The 20,447-nt window shown below is 37.2% G+C and overlaps 1 protein-coding gene across 1 annotated transcript in view; it reads left to right on the top strand.

Moving 5' to 3' along the window:
• adgrl2a (adhesion G protein-coupled receptor L2a) overlaps positions 1-20,447 on the top strand; it is a 198,726-nt gene that overhangs the window by 5,169 nt on the left and 173,110 nt on the right. Inside the window, exon 4 of the mRNA XM_027290154.1 lies at positions 6,167-6,306. The gene's annotated coding sequence lies outside the window, so the exon portion shown is untranslated. The remainder of the gene's footprint in view (positions 1-6,166; positions 6,307-20,447) is intronic.

The raw sequence follows: 20,447 nt of genomic DNA, 5'->3' as shown, positions 1-20,447 counted from the left end.
AAATCTGCAACCAGCAATTATTTTGATGATCATTTAATCGTATTTAATCAAAAAAATGTTTTATACTCAAAAAACAAAAAGCCTTGTTAAAAACAAGGCCCAGAAGTTCAGAATGCCCATCACATTTGAGAAGCTGGAAGCGGATAATCTTTAGTACTCAATAAATGACTTAAATGATCAACACATTATCAACAACTCCACATTTTTAATATGATTTAGTCTTTATTATACTGTGAGCATGTGATGTGTAGATGTATCGACCTTCAAAGCACATACAGTATCAAGTCATATTGCATATTTATTCATATGAAAAGTGTATTATTGTGCACTAATTTGAATTATTGTACTTGTTGGTCTTTAAGACAAATTCAGGGGTCACGTGTGTGTACATACATGTCCAACAAACTCCCTCATTTATGACCTCATACTCCTGCCATTCACACTTCTAAAAATTAGTACATGTTATGATGTTAAAAACTGCATTGATACATTCTGACATGATGTGTTCTAACCTTTGGTGCGATTGATTTATGCAAAGCTAAAGGTGAAGCCATTAGTTTCTAGTATGAGATCCCTCTGTGAGACCGATACTGAATTTATAAAATTTCAAGAAGCTCTGATAATTTAATTCGGAGTGCCCTTTTATAGGTTAGGTCACCTGCAGCGCGCCCCGCAAATTAAATAAAGAACAGTAATAGAAAACAGGATGTCAGGTGGGCTCCCTGCTTATAAAATCATTAACAACAGTGTGTCTTTTCTCATAAAGGAGCCCATCTATTCTGAGAAGGAAATGTTATGAAAGTGTAGGGAGCAACTCAATTTATTTTTCATTAGGAATTAACTCAGAATCACTGAGAGGGTTAATAGCTGTATGTGTACATCAGCAGTGTGAACTAATAGGTTTGAGAAAAGCTTGTTCAAAAGATTGCTGTACATTTTTTTAAAAATGATACTCTCACCCACTCTTGCCATTTTAACTAAGTTGCAGTCCTCATGTATAGCCTGTGTATAAAATATGCTTTTATTCTTCTCTTTTTCGCATTATAATTTAATTCTGATTCTGAAATTATTGCTTCTTAACGCAGATTTTCTCGTTTTTATCCCATGCATATTCATCTTGGTTGTAAAAAAGGAAGGATAAGACACAGAAAAGACCCCCTACACTGATCCCATGCTGATGGCTTTGTTTGGGTCATATCAGAATAATGCCGCAGCTAGGTCAAATCCTCTCCATCCTTAACAGACTTCCACAGAGCTCCTGGTGCTCCCAGCATGACTCAGGCCATGTACCGCAGGAGGTAGAAAACCCTACCTAATCCCTTCAGTGCTTTTACAAATATCTATATTTCCTTGCTGAGGAGATCTTAAGATTACTGCTATAGCCCATGTATCTGCGGACAATGAGTTATTATTGCACCCACATGGTGGTTTTTCATCGGCCCAGCAATCTATTTTATGGCTCAAGCAGCTTTTCTGCCATGGATCTTGGGAATACAGTACAGTATGTGTTAGGGCAGCTGCAGGACTCAGCTTTTTTTGGTTTATAATATCAGCTAATGTTTTCCCAAACACAGCGAGCAACATTTTCTTTTTTAGTTAGGAGTATTTTTGTTCAATACTTTTTAAAGCTAAAGTTTTGGAACCATTGTCTGTCAATAGAGCAGAGTTGTTTTGGGAATAATATTTTGGCAAAGTTGTGACTTTTTACAAAGCATTTTGAGCTGAGCATTGACACTGAGTGAGAGCAGCAATTTTGGACCCTCAGGCAAGACATTTGGTTTGTTTGGAAAGCTGGCCACTTATTGCTTGGCACTGCTACATTATTTTTGCTACATTTCGCTACTTTTGGATGATATCTCCAAATTATAGCCCAACAAATACTGGATTTTTGTGGCCGGTGATAGTATCAAAATAGCATAAACACACATTTCTGAGGATCCCATAAATTCGATAGATATGTGACATTCCCACATATCTTGTCAACTTGTCAGTGCTATCTTGCGGACAAACTATACAATGAAAACACAATTTCCAAACTAACTCAAACATAGCTTTTCTTCTCAAACATTTCAGTTCTGCAGTTTCTTGTTATTTGTTTGCCATAACAAATGTGAAAATATCTGTCAATCAACTAATATTGGATCCGCAAAATGATGGGTCATACTTCATACTCCAAACGGCAATCAGAATAAATGACTGCAGTAAGTTTGGATGTACAAATAGTTCAGTTGATTAGACAATGGTGCTCCAAATACTGTTTTTTGTGGCTAATAAAAAATATCAATATAGCACAAACACACATTTGTCAGTATTTATACATTTAATAGATATGTTCACATTATCAGTATTATCTTGTGGACAAACTATACAATGAAAACACAATTTCCAAACTAACTCGAACATAACTTTTCTTCTTGAACATGACAAACTGCAGAACAGAAATGCTATTTGTTTGCTGGCGCATATACGGATAAATCTGTCAATCATCTAATATTGGGCCTGCTTAATTACTAGTCAGGCTTTACTCAAAATGACGATCATAAAAAAATGAAAAAAACCTGTTGTAATTTACGATGGAAAACCAGTCTGTTGATTAGACACTGACGCAAAAGGATATATAATCAATGTACAGCTGAGATTCATTTTGATACAAAGAAATAAGATCTGTGATGATCAGTCAGTTTATTGGTTATTATTCATTGATTTATTATTTTAGTCATATTTCAAGCAGAAATGCCAGATATTGGCTGGTTCTGGCTTCTGAAATGTGATGATTTGATTTGTTTTTCTCGTCATTTGTGTCATTTTCCTGAGACAAATGATTCATTTAATAATCTTAAAATGAGATTCATTAGTTTAAAAATAATAATTGTATTAACTGCAGAAATAAAGAAAACCTCCCAATTGGAGTGACAAGGTTTTCATCTGAATGCAGTGATATCCGAATGCATATCTCGACCACTTGCTTTATTTACTACGTTAGCGCATCCAAACTGAAGTGCTCATACATAATGCCTGGCTTTATTTCCCATGCCTCTGCAGATGCAGTCTGAACAAAAGAAAACTGCATAACATCAGATGTTTTACACACTGTCATCTGCATACATCACAATATTGAGTGCAATTGGCCTCAGTATTCCCCTGGGTTAATGTATGTGTTCATTAGTTTAATCTGCAATGTAAGATAACATTATATTATTGAGTATATGCACACATATGGGTTATTCATGCAGTTTATGTATTAATTAGTATACAGCCTCTCTCGTGTGTTTCATTAGGGGCTGGGCGTTTGAAGTGCTTCTTTACCGGCAGAGGATGCTCATGGCATTACAGCCAACTCTAAAGAAGAAGAAGCCTCTCTTCCTTTTTCCCTGGAAGTCCACCCACCAGGGAGGCTCTGCTAATAAGTTCCCTGGGCTAAACTCAACCTGTTTTCAGCCTCATTCCCTGCAACCTAGAGATAACTAAAGATGTATTTGCTCTTCTGGACTTTTTTAGTAGAGTTCCTAACGGTTGTACAAAACATTCTGCTGCATAGTTTGGACCGTAAAAAATGGAGTATTTGTATCATAAAATATACAGTAGATAGGCAAAAACAAGAGATTCAGTCTGTTCGTGACTTTCAATCTCGCCGTTCACGTTCCTCGCCACTTCACGGCGGTGAATGAGGATTAAATAAATTGCCTCAGTGAGGACTGGCCCGTTAATGGCCATATTTTCACAGCTTAAATCTGAAATGGAAATAAGAGGCAATTATAACAGTTTTTAATATGTGAACCATTATTCCATGGTGACCCTTCATTTCACACGGTTTGGGTACTTTGGTTAAAGCAGGCGTCCCTGAAAGTCACACAGGCTTTTGTTTTTCTTTCTGTCTGAAAGGAGGACTTTTCTTCACTTTGACCTCTCAGAGGAATGCTTTGTGTGCTCACTTTACTATGTTATTTTTTTCCCCTCCTTTTCAGCTGTGTCAGGGTGTCTGACTGTCCAAGAACAGTCACCCAATCTGCCCTGCTGACACAGAAGAGGGCTTTTACAGGCTTCTGTGATTTCTTGGGGCGGGGGGATCACAATTTGAAGTGTCCTCTACGGCCACTGAAAAGCAGACGAAAGCTGTGATTTAATAATGTGATTTATTTTCTGCGGAGAGAGAGAGAAAAGACACTTAACCACAGGTTTCATTCCAGTATGATAATAACGGTATTACTTTCAAACACCTCTCGAGCTTTCTTCGTGATATTACTTTCAGGAAATAAATACGTTTAGAAAAAAGAATGCATCAAAATGACGCTTTAAAGTTTATAGAGCAGAAATAAGAGTAACGCAATTATGCAATTAATCGATTAGTTGACTGACAAGTTAAGCTGTAACCATTTTAATAGGTTAGTTGTGCAAGTCCATATTGAAGGACAAATGTTTCAAATTCCAGTTTCAGCTTCTCAAATGTTAATATTCTCTTGGTGTTTAGTCTTTTATTAGTGTAAACTCAACGCCTACTTTTGGACTGCAGGATTTTGAGAAAATGTGATGAATATTTTTTCGCTATTTTCAGGGATTTTAAAGCCCAAGCGATAAGATTAAAAATATATCTTTACTGGGCATATTATTCGATGATAACAATTACCACTAGTAGGTCCCATTCTCAAGTCACCATTTTAATTTCATTTCTGAAATCACAGTGACCGTGTTTTTCTTTCCACTGGCACTGTAAAGCCTTTTTGTCTGTCTTGAGCTCTTTCTTTGTTCTCTTTTTCCTCCTCAGTACATTTGTGTGAGAGTGATCCTTGTTGACACATATTTGGACAGGGCAGAGCCTCTTCTATCAGTGGAAGGTGTCTCACATGCTTGTGAAGTTATCACCCCCAACAGATCAAAGACAGTTGGCACATTATTTATGCATTGCTGAAAGGTGAGGTATTCAGCAGAAGTCGGGCCAGCAAAGCATAGCTAGCCCCTTATTCTGAAGTAATGACTTCCTCTTGATTGAGTGCTCCTAGTCAAATTCAGGCTCCACTTCTTCCTTTTTGCTTTGTTCTTTGTAAAAGGCCACTATATGAGACATGAGACCCCCCCCAAAAAAATAAAAAAGTATCCATAAATAATTGTGTATCCTTTTTTCAAAAGTGCCATCATTACTTTAACATCATAAAAATTCAAGCGTCTTGTTAGTCCAAAAAAAATTAGAATAGAGCAAAGTTATCAACATATTCCCCCTACTGCTACTTTTGTGATATATATTACAGCCCAAAAGTTAAACAAAATAACCCTCTCATCTAAAGTTGACTTCACAAGACTTCAGACAAAACGAATAGTGACACAAATACACGTGGAGAACTTCAAGGTTGCGTCCCACAGACTGTTATGATCCTCAAAAAAAACATTGTTTTATAGAGGCAACACAGTGGTGAGCCTGAGGCTACTCTTGCTCCCATTTACTCTCAGGCCTAAGGCAACAATGTTGGTCCACACATTGTACATTTTAACAGCTTTCAGTATCAGGTGGGATATCAGTATGTGTCTTGTGCCTTTTATTTATTAATCATCTTCAATATTACATTATAACTTTCTCAACTTACGGCTAATGCTCATGTCAAATTGGATTCATGTACAGCAGGAATTAAGAGTACTGTAAGTGGTCTTGCTTAGTGTTTTGTTAATCTCAATAGTTGGACCTGATAATGAAACCACTATTAAAGGATCTGTGCCACTCTAAACGTTTTTTTCTGATGACCAGTATACGCAGATTTAAGCAACTTGCTCACTAAGGACTATTTTCACACAAAGGTCATCCAGGATAAATGGGGAGAAGGAGGTACACCTCGTCATTTTTTGAAGGACTAAGTGTTCTGCACTGAAATAGACCACTGGGAGACTCAAATGACTCAAAAGGCTATATCAGCGAGCACTTGTGGTCGACGTTATTTATTTATTAATTTGAGGCCTGTCTACTGACACATCTGAGTGGTCTAATTGCTGCGAATTGACACCGGTTACTGTCCATAATGGGAGCTTGGGAGTCTTTCCTAACCGCGGTTCATTCAGCCGCCCCTCGCTGCAACTTAACTGCCCTTAAAATGTCTGATTGCAACACGGGAGCTGTGGGGCGAGACAGGATTATCAGTCTTTGTTGTGTGACTGTGTCTATTATCCTGACCTCTATTCACAGTGGGCCCTTAGGAGTGTCGCTTCCAGCCACACAGCAAACTACCCCATCCCCGACAAACAACAAGTGAACCAGAGATCTCCCCCTGTCCCAATGCACTAGACACTTACAGCTCCAACACTGGGCAAAGCACTCTACTGCAGGTAAGGCTATCAAATCCCTATTGATTTAATAAAGATAAATTGGAGGCACTTCCTTTCAATGTTATTGCAGCAGGAGCGATTGATTGTTTGTGTTGACTGGTGATATTGTCACCTAGCTGGGTGACTACTGTTAGTTTGGGAAGTTCATTAGTAGTGAGGAGCTGCTGGCTCGCACTGCTGAGTCTTTGATGGGGAGATAAAATGCAGCCAGGACGTTTGCGCTGCTCTTCTATCCGTGTTACAGTGGTGAACTATGTATGCTCTGTAGCTGTGTGTGCGTGTGCGTGCATGTGATTTTGGTAGCAGGATGGGCACCTTGACTTCACAATATTCATTTAGCAAAAAAGGCTTGTATATGTGTAATATATTAAAGATCCTCAAAAGAGTTATTTTTTCTTCTGAAATTTCTTTTGCAGAATATTTTCTATTCAGACTAATAGTCAGACCAGTTTAAGATTCATTGGATAATACTTCATTTTATTTTATTTCATTTTTATTGTATTTCCAGAGCAACTTGTTGATTTTAAAATAATTCATGCCTAAAAAATATAACAAATTTAGGAACTGCATATGCTGCCACTAGATGAAAGTAAACTGTATTTGTGTTACAGAGAATAATACAATTCATTATAAGTAATATGTGATTTAAAAAAAAGTAAATTGTTGAATTATTAATATAATTTATTATTAATAATATGTTTGGGTGACTAATATTTCATGAAAGATCGTTGGATTGGCTTTAATATTGACAGCAAAAAAAAAAAAAAACGTTGACAAGAGTACCTCTGTCGGAGGGGAAATGTATCTACTTTATGAAAAACCTGCATTAGGAAATTAAACTTGTCATTTCTTTAATAATTTTTTAGAAAAAATATTTTGTGTGGTCTCCTTTTGAGGTAGCACTTAATGTAGTTATTTTCAGGATGAAAATTAGGTTGCAGAAGTAGTTCCTAAGCTTTTTCTCTTTGTGCTACTGACATACAGTAAGAATAGTACAACAATGCCAGAGGACACAAATAAGGATCCTCTTCGCTGCTTCCAGAGGTTTGCGGATTGAGGTCTGGCACGGCAGAGCACATAGGCGTAGTAAGCTTTGGAAACCACATCCATAAATACTTACCCATTAAAGCGCAACTGATTAATTCATCATGTTTATTTTTATGGTGGGTATCATGTACCCTATATATAAACTCGCTATAATCATAAAGATGTTGAAGCGCCAAAAGTTTTGAGGGTTTTCGTGGCACATTTTCAGTATTAAATTTGACCTAAAACCTAAATACGCACATGATGAATGAAGGACGAAGAGAGACAATGGAATTTTTTCCTTTTTTTACTTTTGGGATTCGCATAGTCGATTGAAATGTCGATGCGTCATGGCAGGTTAAAACGAGGAAAGACCATTGAAGTTAACATCATCATTCATTAAGCCATTTATAAAACCAAAAATCGTGGAGCTTTGGTTTCCCTGAGCCTATTCTTTCAGAAAAACTGTGCGAGCATATTCTTCTCCATCTGTCTTGAGAACTTTCAACCACAGCTAGTGTGAATTCAATTTATTTTTGTGTGCCCTGATTCACCGCAAATTGCTTAATGGTTTGAAACTCACTCCTGACAGCACCATTAGAGACTTGTACAGAGATAATTTCCATCGAGGGCCATTAAAGATGTTTTGTACTTTATGCAATTTTTGTTGCTGAAGAGTATTGAAATAGGGTCATTCTATGAAAGTGCTCTGACGGACAAAAGTGAAAAAGAAAACATAAACCACTTTAGAAGAGAATACTAATTATGGAAACCCAAAAGAAACAATGTACATTTTAGGATAAAAGCCAAATAAATAGACCAAATAAAGGCATCTGGATGATGCTTTTGTACCTCACACACACATGGTCTAATTAGAAACAGTTTTAGACAGTTGTTGAGAACAAAGCGGCAATGATTTGGCATCCTGTGGTTACAGGAAATAACTTTTTAAACTCACTTGGTAGATTGTTACTGTTATCTCAAACTTGTCCCACTGTCAAACAGAGCTGGTCCAAAGACTGCCGAGTCTCACTTATCCTCCCTCAGCCCACTACATCAGATGGGGATGATTGCAGTCTTGAAATCAATGAAACCACAAACCTTCCTGATAATATTCCCTCTTGGGGCACAGTGGCAGATGCAGTTGGGTCACTATTTATCCATCCACCAGAGTCTATACTGGAGACATTTGCAAGCTCAGTTTGTGAACTGTATGCCATGATTTGATGCCTAAATCTGCATAATTACCAAATGTATGAGCAGCATAGACATATTCTATTGAGAAAGAAGCATTATATGATAAGCGGACAGTCAGTCAGTGTTTTATTGATGGAATCATTGTCCAACAGTGAGTTAGCAGGTTTCGATGTTTGTACTTTTTGTTCTTCAGTGTTGAGAGGAAACACTCAGGAACACTTGCACATGATGACACTTTTGCACTTTTGTTCTTTTGGATTTGTGAGATCATGTCCCCCAGAGAAACATCCATGGATCTCTAAGTGGACCGATTTGACAATATAAAAGTCTCTCAAGCCCTCCGATCAATCATTGCTTTCCACTGCATTATTCCCCAAACAATAAAAAAAGACAAAAAAGACAATATCAGATTAATATATAGTCTGTTCTTGGCTGGGATTTATCCTTGTGGGGCGGGCAACATCTCCTTGTCTGAAGCCACGAAGCAGTAAGAAGGATTTGGTTGACAGAGCACAGCGGGGCCAAGAGATGTCTCTGCATTTGAGGTCACTGGTGGATAGCAAAGTTATCTAAAGCCCCAGTTTGTGTCGATTTGCACCCCCCATCCCAGAGTGAGTGTCAGAGATTAGTGGTGCATCCATCCTCCATGACCTCTAGGGGCTAAGAGATACTGCGTTGCCATCTTGTGACATGTCAAACAAAGCAAGGCCAAGACTGCCATTTCAATGCCATGCTACGCCACTGGATGTCCCTTTTGTTAAATTCTTTAGAATGGTGGCCTTGCATATAATTTCAGCCAGTATGTACCATCATGGGCACCATCCCCCCTTCCCCTAAGCTGGCAAACAGCAAGGTTGTTCTGCAGAGGCATGTAGTGTTGGAATGCACTTAAGGTATGTAGGAAAATGTTTAGATGCAGTTGTCAGACCTCTTGAGAGATCACAGTTTAATCTTAGGATACTATTTGTAACACTTATTCCTTGTCAATATTATAACAGGGATATTTTGTTGTGTACTAATTTGGTAAACTGTCTTTAATTTTTGTGTCAATTTCCCTTAAACATGTAATTTCATTTCACATATTTGTTAGCATTTTTTGCTTATTTGAAACTGTTTACCCTAACCTAAATGTCAACTCTAATCATATAGAAAATAGCTATTGTGTAAAAATCCTGCACTCGGGTGTTGCATTTTTTGGTTTAATTGGATGTTTAATAAAGGTCCATAGTCTGATGATTAATTGACGGACCTTCACGCATGATTAAGATATTCAGACATGAGATTCAAGCAACTCTCCCATTTTGACTGACACACCAGTGGTGGAAATAGACTAAACTAATGGAAGTAGTGTCAAAATGTCAAACGGACCTTCTCTGAGAACATCAACAAAATGTCTGTATTGAATCTCTCCAAGGCCTCAGTATTCCCTGGCCCAAACCACAGAACTCGATACAACCAGAAAACTGGCATAAAAACCTCAGTCAGATGTCTGACATTCCCATTTCTGAGGCTGTCAGGCCTTCTCCTGGTTCTGGTATTGTGTGATGTATAAATCGTTCCCCTAAGGAAGTGAGAAGAGTTACTCGAAACACCATAGATTCCATCCACCATGTCAGATGTGAGCAGGATATACCAAAAGGCATATTTTACAGTTTCTTTTGAAAAGATCTGCTGAGATATATCGAGCTGGGTATTGTCATGGTTAAAGCATTATCTCGGAATAACAAATGACCTATTCTGAATATCAACAATGATAGCCTTGAAAGTGACACACTTTCAGTGATACATATGAAATCACTGTAACAGGGAGTATAGAGCAGTTCATCTATTTTCTGAATATCATTCTTTCAAACATCTCCAGTGAAAACAATTTGTCTACTTTTAGGAAAAGACTGCAAAAATACACTGTAAGCATATTCAGACATGTCTTTGATTTTGATATTGTCACTATATTCTTCTTTCTGTCACATTAGTACCAACAGTGTGTATGGCATGATGCATTATTAATGCTTTGATCAGGACAGAGATGGCCCAAAGTAAAACTCATAAACCCATTTCAGTAGGGAAATGCAGAGCCTTCTGAAGGGGCAGGTGCTTCAATAAAAAAACAGGAAATCCCCTCACCTCCAGCGTTTTGGGGCTTTTTCCTCATTTTAAACAACAGTTTACACTTGTGTAGATGGATATGTTTATTCTCTGTATGCATTTGATTAGCTGTTCTTTTTCTTTACCCAGACCTGCATCTGAATAATGAAATGTAGGGTTCTGTTCCAAAATGTCTGTATCTATTTTGGCAAATGAAAACAAAGAAAAGAAAAATCATTACCTCAGGTCAAGTCATGCAATGATTTTCAACTCCCTGCAGTAGGTAATGCACTGTATTTAGATATCTTCTTTTTTTTTTTTTTTTAAGAGCAGACTTTCTGAAAGGAGAGATCGACCATTTTGAACTTTGAATTCAGTTTTGGAGGTGAACTTGAGGTTATAAGACGTTTTCATAAACAAAATGTTGGATTTGAGACATTTCCTCTATACACACACACAGTTTCTCACCTCTTGTGGGTGCTGAAATAATCATTCAGAAAGGAATAAATGTGGTCCATGGTGCCGGACTATGCTAGGCAGCAAAGGTGTTTGAATTCACCTGACTAATAGTGTGAGACATGGCCCTTGAGGTCATCAATTATTATAAATTAATGATTTTAAAAACTGCAATTACACCAGGCGGTGTGAATTATTTAACAAGCACGAGCACAAGGGGGACATTGTCCACTCTGTGCTTGTGTTTTTAAGCTGCGTGGACGTTTTTACTTTCTTATTTTGAACCTATTTGTTTTTTTACTCAATAAATCACATGGGATTCATTAAATACATTCGCTGAAAGGGTTTAATGGAAAGCTATGGTTGGAAAATGTGCATTAGGATCATCTGAGCTTATGTTCTCTGAATATTATTTATTGGGCACTCCTGTAGTTAACCATTTTCACCTGTCAGGACACTGGACAGCCAGATTGCTAACATTGTTTAATGTTTAATACAAATGACTCAAGAGTCTTATCTGTACATAATCGCAGCAGAGGAGATTGTGAATCTCACTGGCATGGAGCAGGATTTGTGAGTTAGTTGGGAAAAGAAGCCAACTTATCTGTCCTGACTCATTTATACATATTATAACCTGACGTTTAAATTAAAACAATATGTCACTGTTACAGTGCTCCTGCACTTTGTTTATCTAAAACATTAAGAACAGGCTTGAGTAGATACTCAGGGTAAAGTAAAATAGAAGTTGCTTTTCATTATGCCCGTGCTTTTGACTGGCTAAAAGCTTGGTGTGTGATGGGTCATGTTTATTGTGGAGGTGTCAGCAGGTCCATACAGCCAGACTGGACTCGTGTAATAACCATATAATTCGAGTTGTCAGCTCCTTTCCACGTCGCAACATAGAGAAGAAGCTGTCCATCAAGTACTGCAGCTTGCCTTTTTAAATGGCCCTTTTCAAGTGATACTAGCCGCTCGGGCACTTGCATTCCAGTTTCATGCATGGCGTTTTCATTACATTACAATTTTAAGAGCACTTTGAGGGCCGTTTAAGTAGTGTTTAAAAGGAAACTATTCATATTACTCTTAACTGAGTGGAACAGGCGGTCAGGACCTGAGTCATACTACCAATGATATGGACTTTCCTCAAAAAGGGCTTTAACAATATGCCTGGCAGTCAGGAGTTAATGATGAGTATTGGACGGAATGACATTATCTGCTTAGTGTTCATCTCCAAGAGCTCTGCCACATAATGTGCTACCTGGGCCCAAGGCAGAATCTGTGTTCGTACCTAGATAGGACCCCAGCTGTGTGTTCCAGGGAGATAGCAAACCACAAAAATAGCCATGACCAAAATGCTGATAATAGAATCAGTGACATTTGATGTGTTAGTTTAATCCCCCCACTTTGAGACTCCCTCACTTTATTTATCAATTCATTTTATATATTTTGCTCTACCTTTGCTGAGAGGGGTTTGGATTTGCGGCTGCAGAGGGACTTTCAGTTGATTGATATGTGATTCATATAAAACATGTCCTTATTCAATGATTATAAGTCTTCTTCCGTCAATGGAAAGGATGGACCATTTATTTTTTTCATTTATGAGGTAATTCACATAATAAAGGAACTGTTTTTATGCGATTTTTGACCCGTGACTGCATTTTAAGGTCTCAAAATTCTCATGAGCAGCTCTATCTGACACAGGGGTTACCATGTGAATTTTTATGTTCAGGAACAATGCTCATTGATGAACAGAAACAGGAAATCAAATATTTAACAAAGTCTCACCGAAAATAGAATAAAATGACAACTCTTCTAAAATTCATACGTACAATATGATAAATATACATAAATGAATGCAATGCATGAGCATGTAGGAGCACAAATCTATCTCAAGGATTTTATTTTATCGCTTGCATATTTATAGTGTCAAAAAATGTAATTCTTATGAAGATCTCCACCTGAAAATCAAATTCTAACCTCAAGGTTGAGAAACTAAATCAGTGAATGCTAACTGAGTAGCCAGTCGCAACTGTGAATAGCTGGTTTGTTGCTATCTCTTGGTCCACATGGTGAGAATGGATTCAAAATCTCCTATTATTATTATTATCATTATTATCATCAGTGATTTTTGCAGTACAGATCACAGCTTCCCAGCTTACATTAGGAATTCAATTTGGAGACGTTTGTCTGTCATGAAAGCCAGACATAGACCAGACAGTGTATCATTTTATCAATGGAAAACAAGTCCATAAAAAATAGTACAGCTAAATTACAACCAAATCCCTCACTAATAAGTAGAGCAGCCGCAACAAGGAAATGGAAGATGCTGAATATGAAAAATCAATGAATGAGCTGTATGTGAGAGCACAGATATCATAGCCTGCTACTGTACATGCTGTATGAGTTTGGAGCTGCACAGGATTACTATGCCATTACTATGCTTTCTTCCTTGAATCAACTTCAGAGCAGACTGTTTTCAGATGCCTCTCCAAGTTCTACCACATGCCATGATTAATTCAGCCGTAATATATGTTAATGTATGTTAATCTGTGTCACTGATATGCTAATGAATACCTTACTCCCACAATCCAACTTGTCCGTGGTGGCAACACACACTCGTTGAGGGAGGTGCCATGTTGAAATTCTGAGGAGGCATCGTCTGTAAAAATTGTATTATACAGTAGGCCTGTGCTGCTTTTGTGAGTCGTTTGAGGCAAACATGAGGCTTGCCTTTAATATTGTCCAGCTGTACTACAAAATTATACATTATATGTTATGTTATGTATTAATTATGTATATTGTTGTGTTTCCATTGTTTGGAAACACAACAAGCCCATTAAAAAATAGCGATTATATTGATTTAAAATAGGTTCGTGTCAGATCCATGTAGTCTTTTTTTTGTTTGGTCAGTTCTGTTTAATGTTTAGCATGCAGTAAGAGAAATGTTTCTTCTTTTAGAAAGAGTATGCTGATGTGGTGTCAGCCATAAATAAAGATTTCTTTGAAAGAAAAAAAAAGTAAACAATACAAACAAAAGATGGCTAAATAGAGAACATATTCAAATATTATATTATTAAAAATATAAGCTGCCCTATTCTGAGTTGCTTTTAAAATGCACAACATCCCCAAGCAATATGATCTCCTTATTAACAGTAGATGGCACCAAGTCATCATGATGTAAAGGATGAGATTAAACTCAACTATTATTTTGAATCCAGTTCTACCATAAATAATTGGGTTTGGGAGGGGCAGGATATATCTGGCCACCCAAATCCATGGGATGGAATATTTAAACTTCCACATTTAGACATGAAGACATGAAACACCTGTGCAGTTTAGCTCATTTGAAAAACTGTAATCAGATCAGTCTGTTACACTTTGGGAGCGATCGTGGTGATATTGTTATTATGCAGGTTGATGTTTATTGGAAGCGAAAGCTTATGGTTTGTGTTGCTACATTTGTTGAATGTGAGATGCTCAGTGGAAGGGTTGCAAGAGGTGTTTACAAATACACCAAAATACAATCACTGTGAAAAATGTTGCAGCACCAAATAGAAGAAATGTCAGGGACAGAGTGAAGGCTTGTGTTTGCTAGAGATAACTCTCTTTGAACTTTGACCTTGAGGCTTACCGGCCGCTGTACTTTAGGAGGCGTGAATGCCTTGATCATATCTGGTCGACATTCTTCAGCTGTGATGCATGCTGTGAGGGTAAAAAAAAACAACAAACAAACCTTAAAAAAGCAACCAAACACATGACATATTTCTTCAACACACTTATTTGTTATCGTCTCACCTCAGAGTTCATGGTCAAGGTACTTGTCTGCAGGAGAACTCTACTCCTACATCCATGTAAAATGACTCTGGAGTTAATAAGTTTCAGGCCAACACTTGAGTGAATATTTTATGATTCGATTCCACTCTATTTGTCCTGGTTTGTGACAATCAAGCCATTGGAAAACAGTTATCAATTATTCACATTTGCTCAACAGGCTCATCAAAATTGATCAGAATGGTCAAATGACAAGACACCTGGTAATACAGGGAAAACGCTGTTCGACATTTTTGTTTTCATAATTAAGTTTTTGAAGACAAAGTGAAAACACTAGAATTAATGAGGACAAGATACAAGATGTTTGATAATGATATTGTTGGATCAGGGGCACAATGGGAGAATATGAGAGCGTGCTCAAGGTGAAGATCGGACCTTCTAGCGAATACAGTGCATGATACAATTATAATTTTCTTTTTTACATGTTTTGCGTCACAAAGGTCATCTTTTAATTATTTGTTCTTAGCTCTTTTAATTGTTTTTTTTTTAATTCTTGTAGTAATAAGTCCTGTATTCAAGACTTACTTTTTGTATCTTGAGAAATTATACTGCACATGTTTGCTGGCGCTGTTAATCATTTCTTGGGCAGCAGCAGCAAATGTTATCAGTGCTCACAGATTTCATTATTGTGTCTTATATAATTTTCTAATATCAATGCAGAGGTTTCATTTGATGACAAAAGCACTTTTCAAAATAGTTAAATGACAATTAAATGTAACTTAATTTACTGTATTAAGATTTCTATGCTTTATTGCACCTGTCTGTGAGACAATTTTCCTTCATCAACTCTTTTTACTTTTTTTTTTTATTTTGCTAAACTATTAATGATCAGGAAAACACTGCTTACTGCGTACTCATAAACACACTCTGGCCATTTGCTTAGTCAATGTTGTAAAAGATAATGACATGTTGAAAATAAATGAGCCCACTCATAATCATGCCTAATCTGCCATTGCAGCCCTTCTTGCGACAGACATTAATCACGTCTGAATCCAGTGGGGTATTTTATTTGCAATGCCTCAGGATAGGTAAGTGAGTGTAGACACTTCAGTCAGATTTTAGTTGCACTGACTATAATACAATGACCGCTAATTGCTAATTATGAAATTCTCTGATGGGCAGAAGCACAGTGGGTTCATCCCATTATTGTTTATTCCTCATTATGTTGAGCTCTGTGCTAATGATTCCATTTTATTCACAGCACATACACTGAAGAGTTAACCTACTGTCATCTGCAGTATATACTGAGCTGGATATAGTCATTGCACATAGGTCAAGACTACACAAAAACAAAGCTTTAAAAAGAATGTTTTCAATGGTGCCATTTCATAGTCTTAATTGAATTTAAACGATTGTTTGCTTAGAGGGCCATAAAGTCCCCCAACAAAATGTCTCTAGAATGGAGCCATAACATCAAGTGAAGTCTTTAAAACAGTCAAGGAAACATAACAACAAATCTCTGAACAGCTCAACTGTAAAAACTAATTGTTATTGTTTGTGGAAACAAAGCAATTCAGCTTTGAATCAAGACAAGATCCAAACAAATATATGGAATGTAATTTTACAGCTTAGTTGCGTTTCTGCAATTCCCAAATGGTCACCCTCCGGATAGACTAAAGATTGCACCACAGCAGGGCCACTAATGACTCTAATAGTTTTGGCACTGTGAAAATACTGCTCAGCAACCAGCACTGATCATACTATCTGAGGTTTTGAACATGCAGTGCAGACAATTACTGCATATCGATGCCTTAGTACATAGAGTTTCACAGTAGGTCCCTGCCACATGATGTTTTCATGATGGAGGCTTGCAGGCAGCCAATACAGCAGATCAGCCTCACAGGGCCACTCTTTAGAACTTCTGCTGCCAGAAGCTATCATTACTAATGACTCCTAAACCTGTCATCAATTTCCATCAGCCCATCTGCCTACTGCCCTTTACATATTCCAGGTCTGTGTAAAAGTCATTAACTTTGTTTAGATATAGAGAAACATGAGTCAATAACATCAATGTGGAGGAGAGCTACGTCTCATTCAGTCCCTTCTTGAAGTCAATGTTCATCTCCCTGAACTGTACTTTTCTAATAATTATACTAACAATTTGTATAGAAATGATGTTGGTAACACACCTGAAGACAATCTTGAGGTGCCCATGAGTGTCTATGCAGCAAAATATGATCGAAATTCAGAAATGAGGCTTCATAAGAGAAATCATTCTGCTACCTTGAGCCCGCTAATGTGTCTCAAATGTACTTTGTCACAACATTGTGTAGTTACATAAGGACATTTGCAGCTCTGATGTTCTGGAGCAAGTGATTTCTTTGCAAGCATACGAGCTTTCAGCTCATTTATTAAAGTAGGACACCCCTGCCGCTCTGCTCTGCAGTGTTATTGTACAGTACAAGAAGCGTGACGTGACAAGAATAGCAATTTGTTCAAGGAGGCATTTTGCTCTGTGATTGACAGTAAGTTCTTATTAGGTATATTGCTTCATGCTTGTGTATGCTGTTTGTAGGGCATCTACCAAGTTTTGAAGGGAAAGTCCTTCAGGTCAGGTTTTGTCTTACATTGTTCTTGTTTTAATAGAGGAGACACTCAGTAATAGTAACTCAAAGCAAAGTGACGAATGACACACTTAACTTGTGAACCACTCTACGACATATGTCCATTGACATTGATGAAGCTGCCCTTAAAACCTTTATTTAAATCTTAAGCATTTCTCTGTAGCATTAAATGTGCATGACTAACTAAGCAGAGTTGACATTGTGAGAGAAAAAAGTTCAAAAGATTAGAGCTAATCTGCTTAATTAGGACTGCATTTTGTTGTGATTTCATCAGATTTGATTGACAGTAAACAAACAACCACACAATCCTGCTTGGTTCACAGAAGTATGTGACATCACCTGTTTCCAGCTGATTTCCACCCACTTCAAAGCAGTGAGGAAAGGCGAGGGGAGGGGGTAGGGGGGTAGTACAGAAATGGCTCATATGAATTACCCAAAAGTTGGAGATAATGGTGTGTAATTATACAACCCTATCATTCATATTAAGAAGCAGATTGGAAAAAGAAAAGTGATTTCAGGGCATTTAAAGGTTAGAGTAAGTAGACAAGGTGCTTGTTTCCCACTTCAATTCTCCACTCAGTTCAGCCCCGTAGCTTGAGAACCTCTGCCCTAGAAAGTCTACCCAAGGTCTGGATTTGGATTAAATTGTGACCAAATTCAATTAGCAAGTAAATTTCCTCTGAGCTTCTTCACTGGATGAACACTTACTCCAACGTATATACCAAAGCTATAGTACATGTAAGGCTCGTCCAACAACCCATGGGATTGTCTCAATCAATTTAGCTTCACCTGACCTATTTATTGCATTCAAATGACTAGGGAGTAAAGCTAATTTAAATACTAGAGAGGTGATGCTTGTTTCACCCTTGGCTATTGAGTGGGCCTTAAATTATACATACTCGGTAGAATTGGCTCTTTGTTGTCAAGGAAATATCTCCAGTGTATGTGGTCGTGGTAGGGTCAGAAGACTCCAGTGTATACACTAAGTATTAATATGTATACTTTGGTTTTACATATATTTGTGCACAATAATACTTTCTTATTCGGAACTGCACTGATTAACATGATGCTTTCTGACCAATATTTCTGTATTAGAGCAGAGCTCTATGTATTTGTTTTCAGATTCCTTTATTATTGAGAGTCAGATAGTTTCTATTCAAGTACCTGAATTTGTCTGAACTTGACTGAAAGTAGCCTACATTTATTTGATCTGGCATTTACAGGCACAGTGATATACAGTACATTATATTATCCATCCATCCATCATTCATTTTTTATGTAACTGCTTCAGGGTCAAGAATGAAAAAGAGTAGAATTCAATTGCAGTTAGATTTTTTTAGGTTTTCATCATTTAGCGTTATCAAGAGGAGTAATTTTCATATCACGTTGCGATGGCTATAATTTGATTGAATCCCTGCCACCAGCTCAACTATTATATTCCAAAACACCTCTGTTCTTCCATACTTTTTCATTTCTGACATTCCAATTATCTTTGCATCAATCATTAAAATCTATTAACATTTCATGTGTTTTTTTATGGATTATCTTATGCTCGAGTTCTGACAGAATAAAAATTTTACTGCTCATTATATTTGATTCTGTGTGTCACTATATCATGCAACACCAAAATGGAGTCACATACAGCTCTATCCAGTGTTATACGTTACACAGCTTTAACTAAATTTAAGGTGTTTTTCTTGTTTCTTCTTCCAACTTATATGATATAGTAACAACACAGTATTTTATAAATATATGAACCATGCTGTGAATTTATTTTATTGCGTTGTGTATTTCACTTTAAGACATGGGTCACTAGTTTGTTTAAGCATTTTTTTATGGGCTGATATAATATTAGCATTGCTGTTGTTTAGATCATTTCAGAAGTTTCTGTATTTCTGCACTTTTTCTTTTATTATCTTAACCTCACCATAAATCAATTCTAAGTAGGTTCAAACTTTTAGACTTTGTAGGAAATTATGAACAATAATGATTTATTTATTGGCCTTTTCAAGATTTATTTCTGATAGAGATAGCTGAAGAGTGACAGGAATACAGGGAGAGAGAGACGGGAAATGACGGAAAGAGCCACAGGTCAGATTCGAACTCTGGGCTTCCGCAGCAAGGACTGAGCCTTCGCACATGGGGCAGTTGCTCTACCAACTGAGCTAAACACCGCCCCATAATAATGATTTATTTTAATTGTCTAATAATCTGCCATTAATTTTCTCAATTAATTGTTAATCGTCTATAAATCATAAAAGTGTAAAATCCAGTCCAGGGTACATTTTTCAAACTTCATGTTTTGTCCAAAAACCCTGAATATTCAACAGAATATCCTCAAAGAAGCTGAAAAATGACTGGGTATTATTTATATTAATAGAGTAGATATATTTAACCAATGTAGTGCCTTTGTTGATGAAATATGTATTTGTGACACCATGTGCCAAATATCCTTCACGATCTCATAATTTAATACTGGATCGACTTGTTTTATTTCACCTCTGCACACTCTAGGGTTTACCAGACACATTTATGCTATTGTATGACAAAGAATTTTTGTCCTTATTCGTTCTGAAGCTGTCACTCTTTGGGTTACTTTCCAGCGAAACCCCATGGTAAGATTCATTACAGCCAGGAAGCGGATCAGTGCTGAATAACTAGCTCACGGTGGCTTTTAAAGGCCTCCAACCTCCGCAACAACAGGAACCTGAAACCCTATACCCTATCCATTAAGCGCATAACTTAGGATGGACAACACCTCCACTAAATGAACTTGATAGGATTGTATTTGTCAGCAGAGGATCAGTGTCAGGGTTAGACCTGGGTCTAATTTCCAGTATCGTGTAAGATTTTTCTTGAAAAACTGACACAAAGTCAGAGATTCGAGGTAAATTATCCAACTAGGTGCATTTGTGGCTCAAACCGATGAAGATGAGGTCACAATCCGAGAAATAACGTAACATTATACCACAAGATATTAAA

This window comes from Larimichthys crocea, chromosome XVII (assembly GCF_000972845.2).
Source record: "Larimichthys crocea isolate SSNF chromosome XVII, L_crocea_2.0, whole genome shotgun sequence".
NCBI classification, from domain to species: Eukaryota; Metazoa; Chordata; class Actinopteri; family Sciaenidae; genus Larimichthys; species Larimichthys crocea.
The sequence above is the reverse complement of the archived record's forward strand: the minus strand, read 5'-3'. Positions and strand labels throughout refer to the sequence as shown.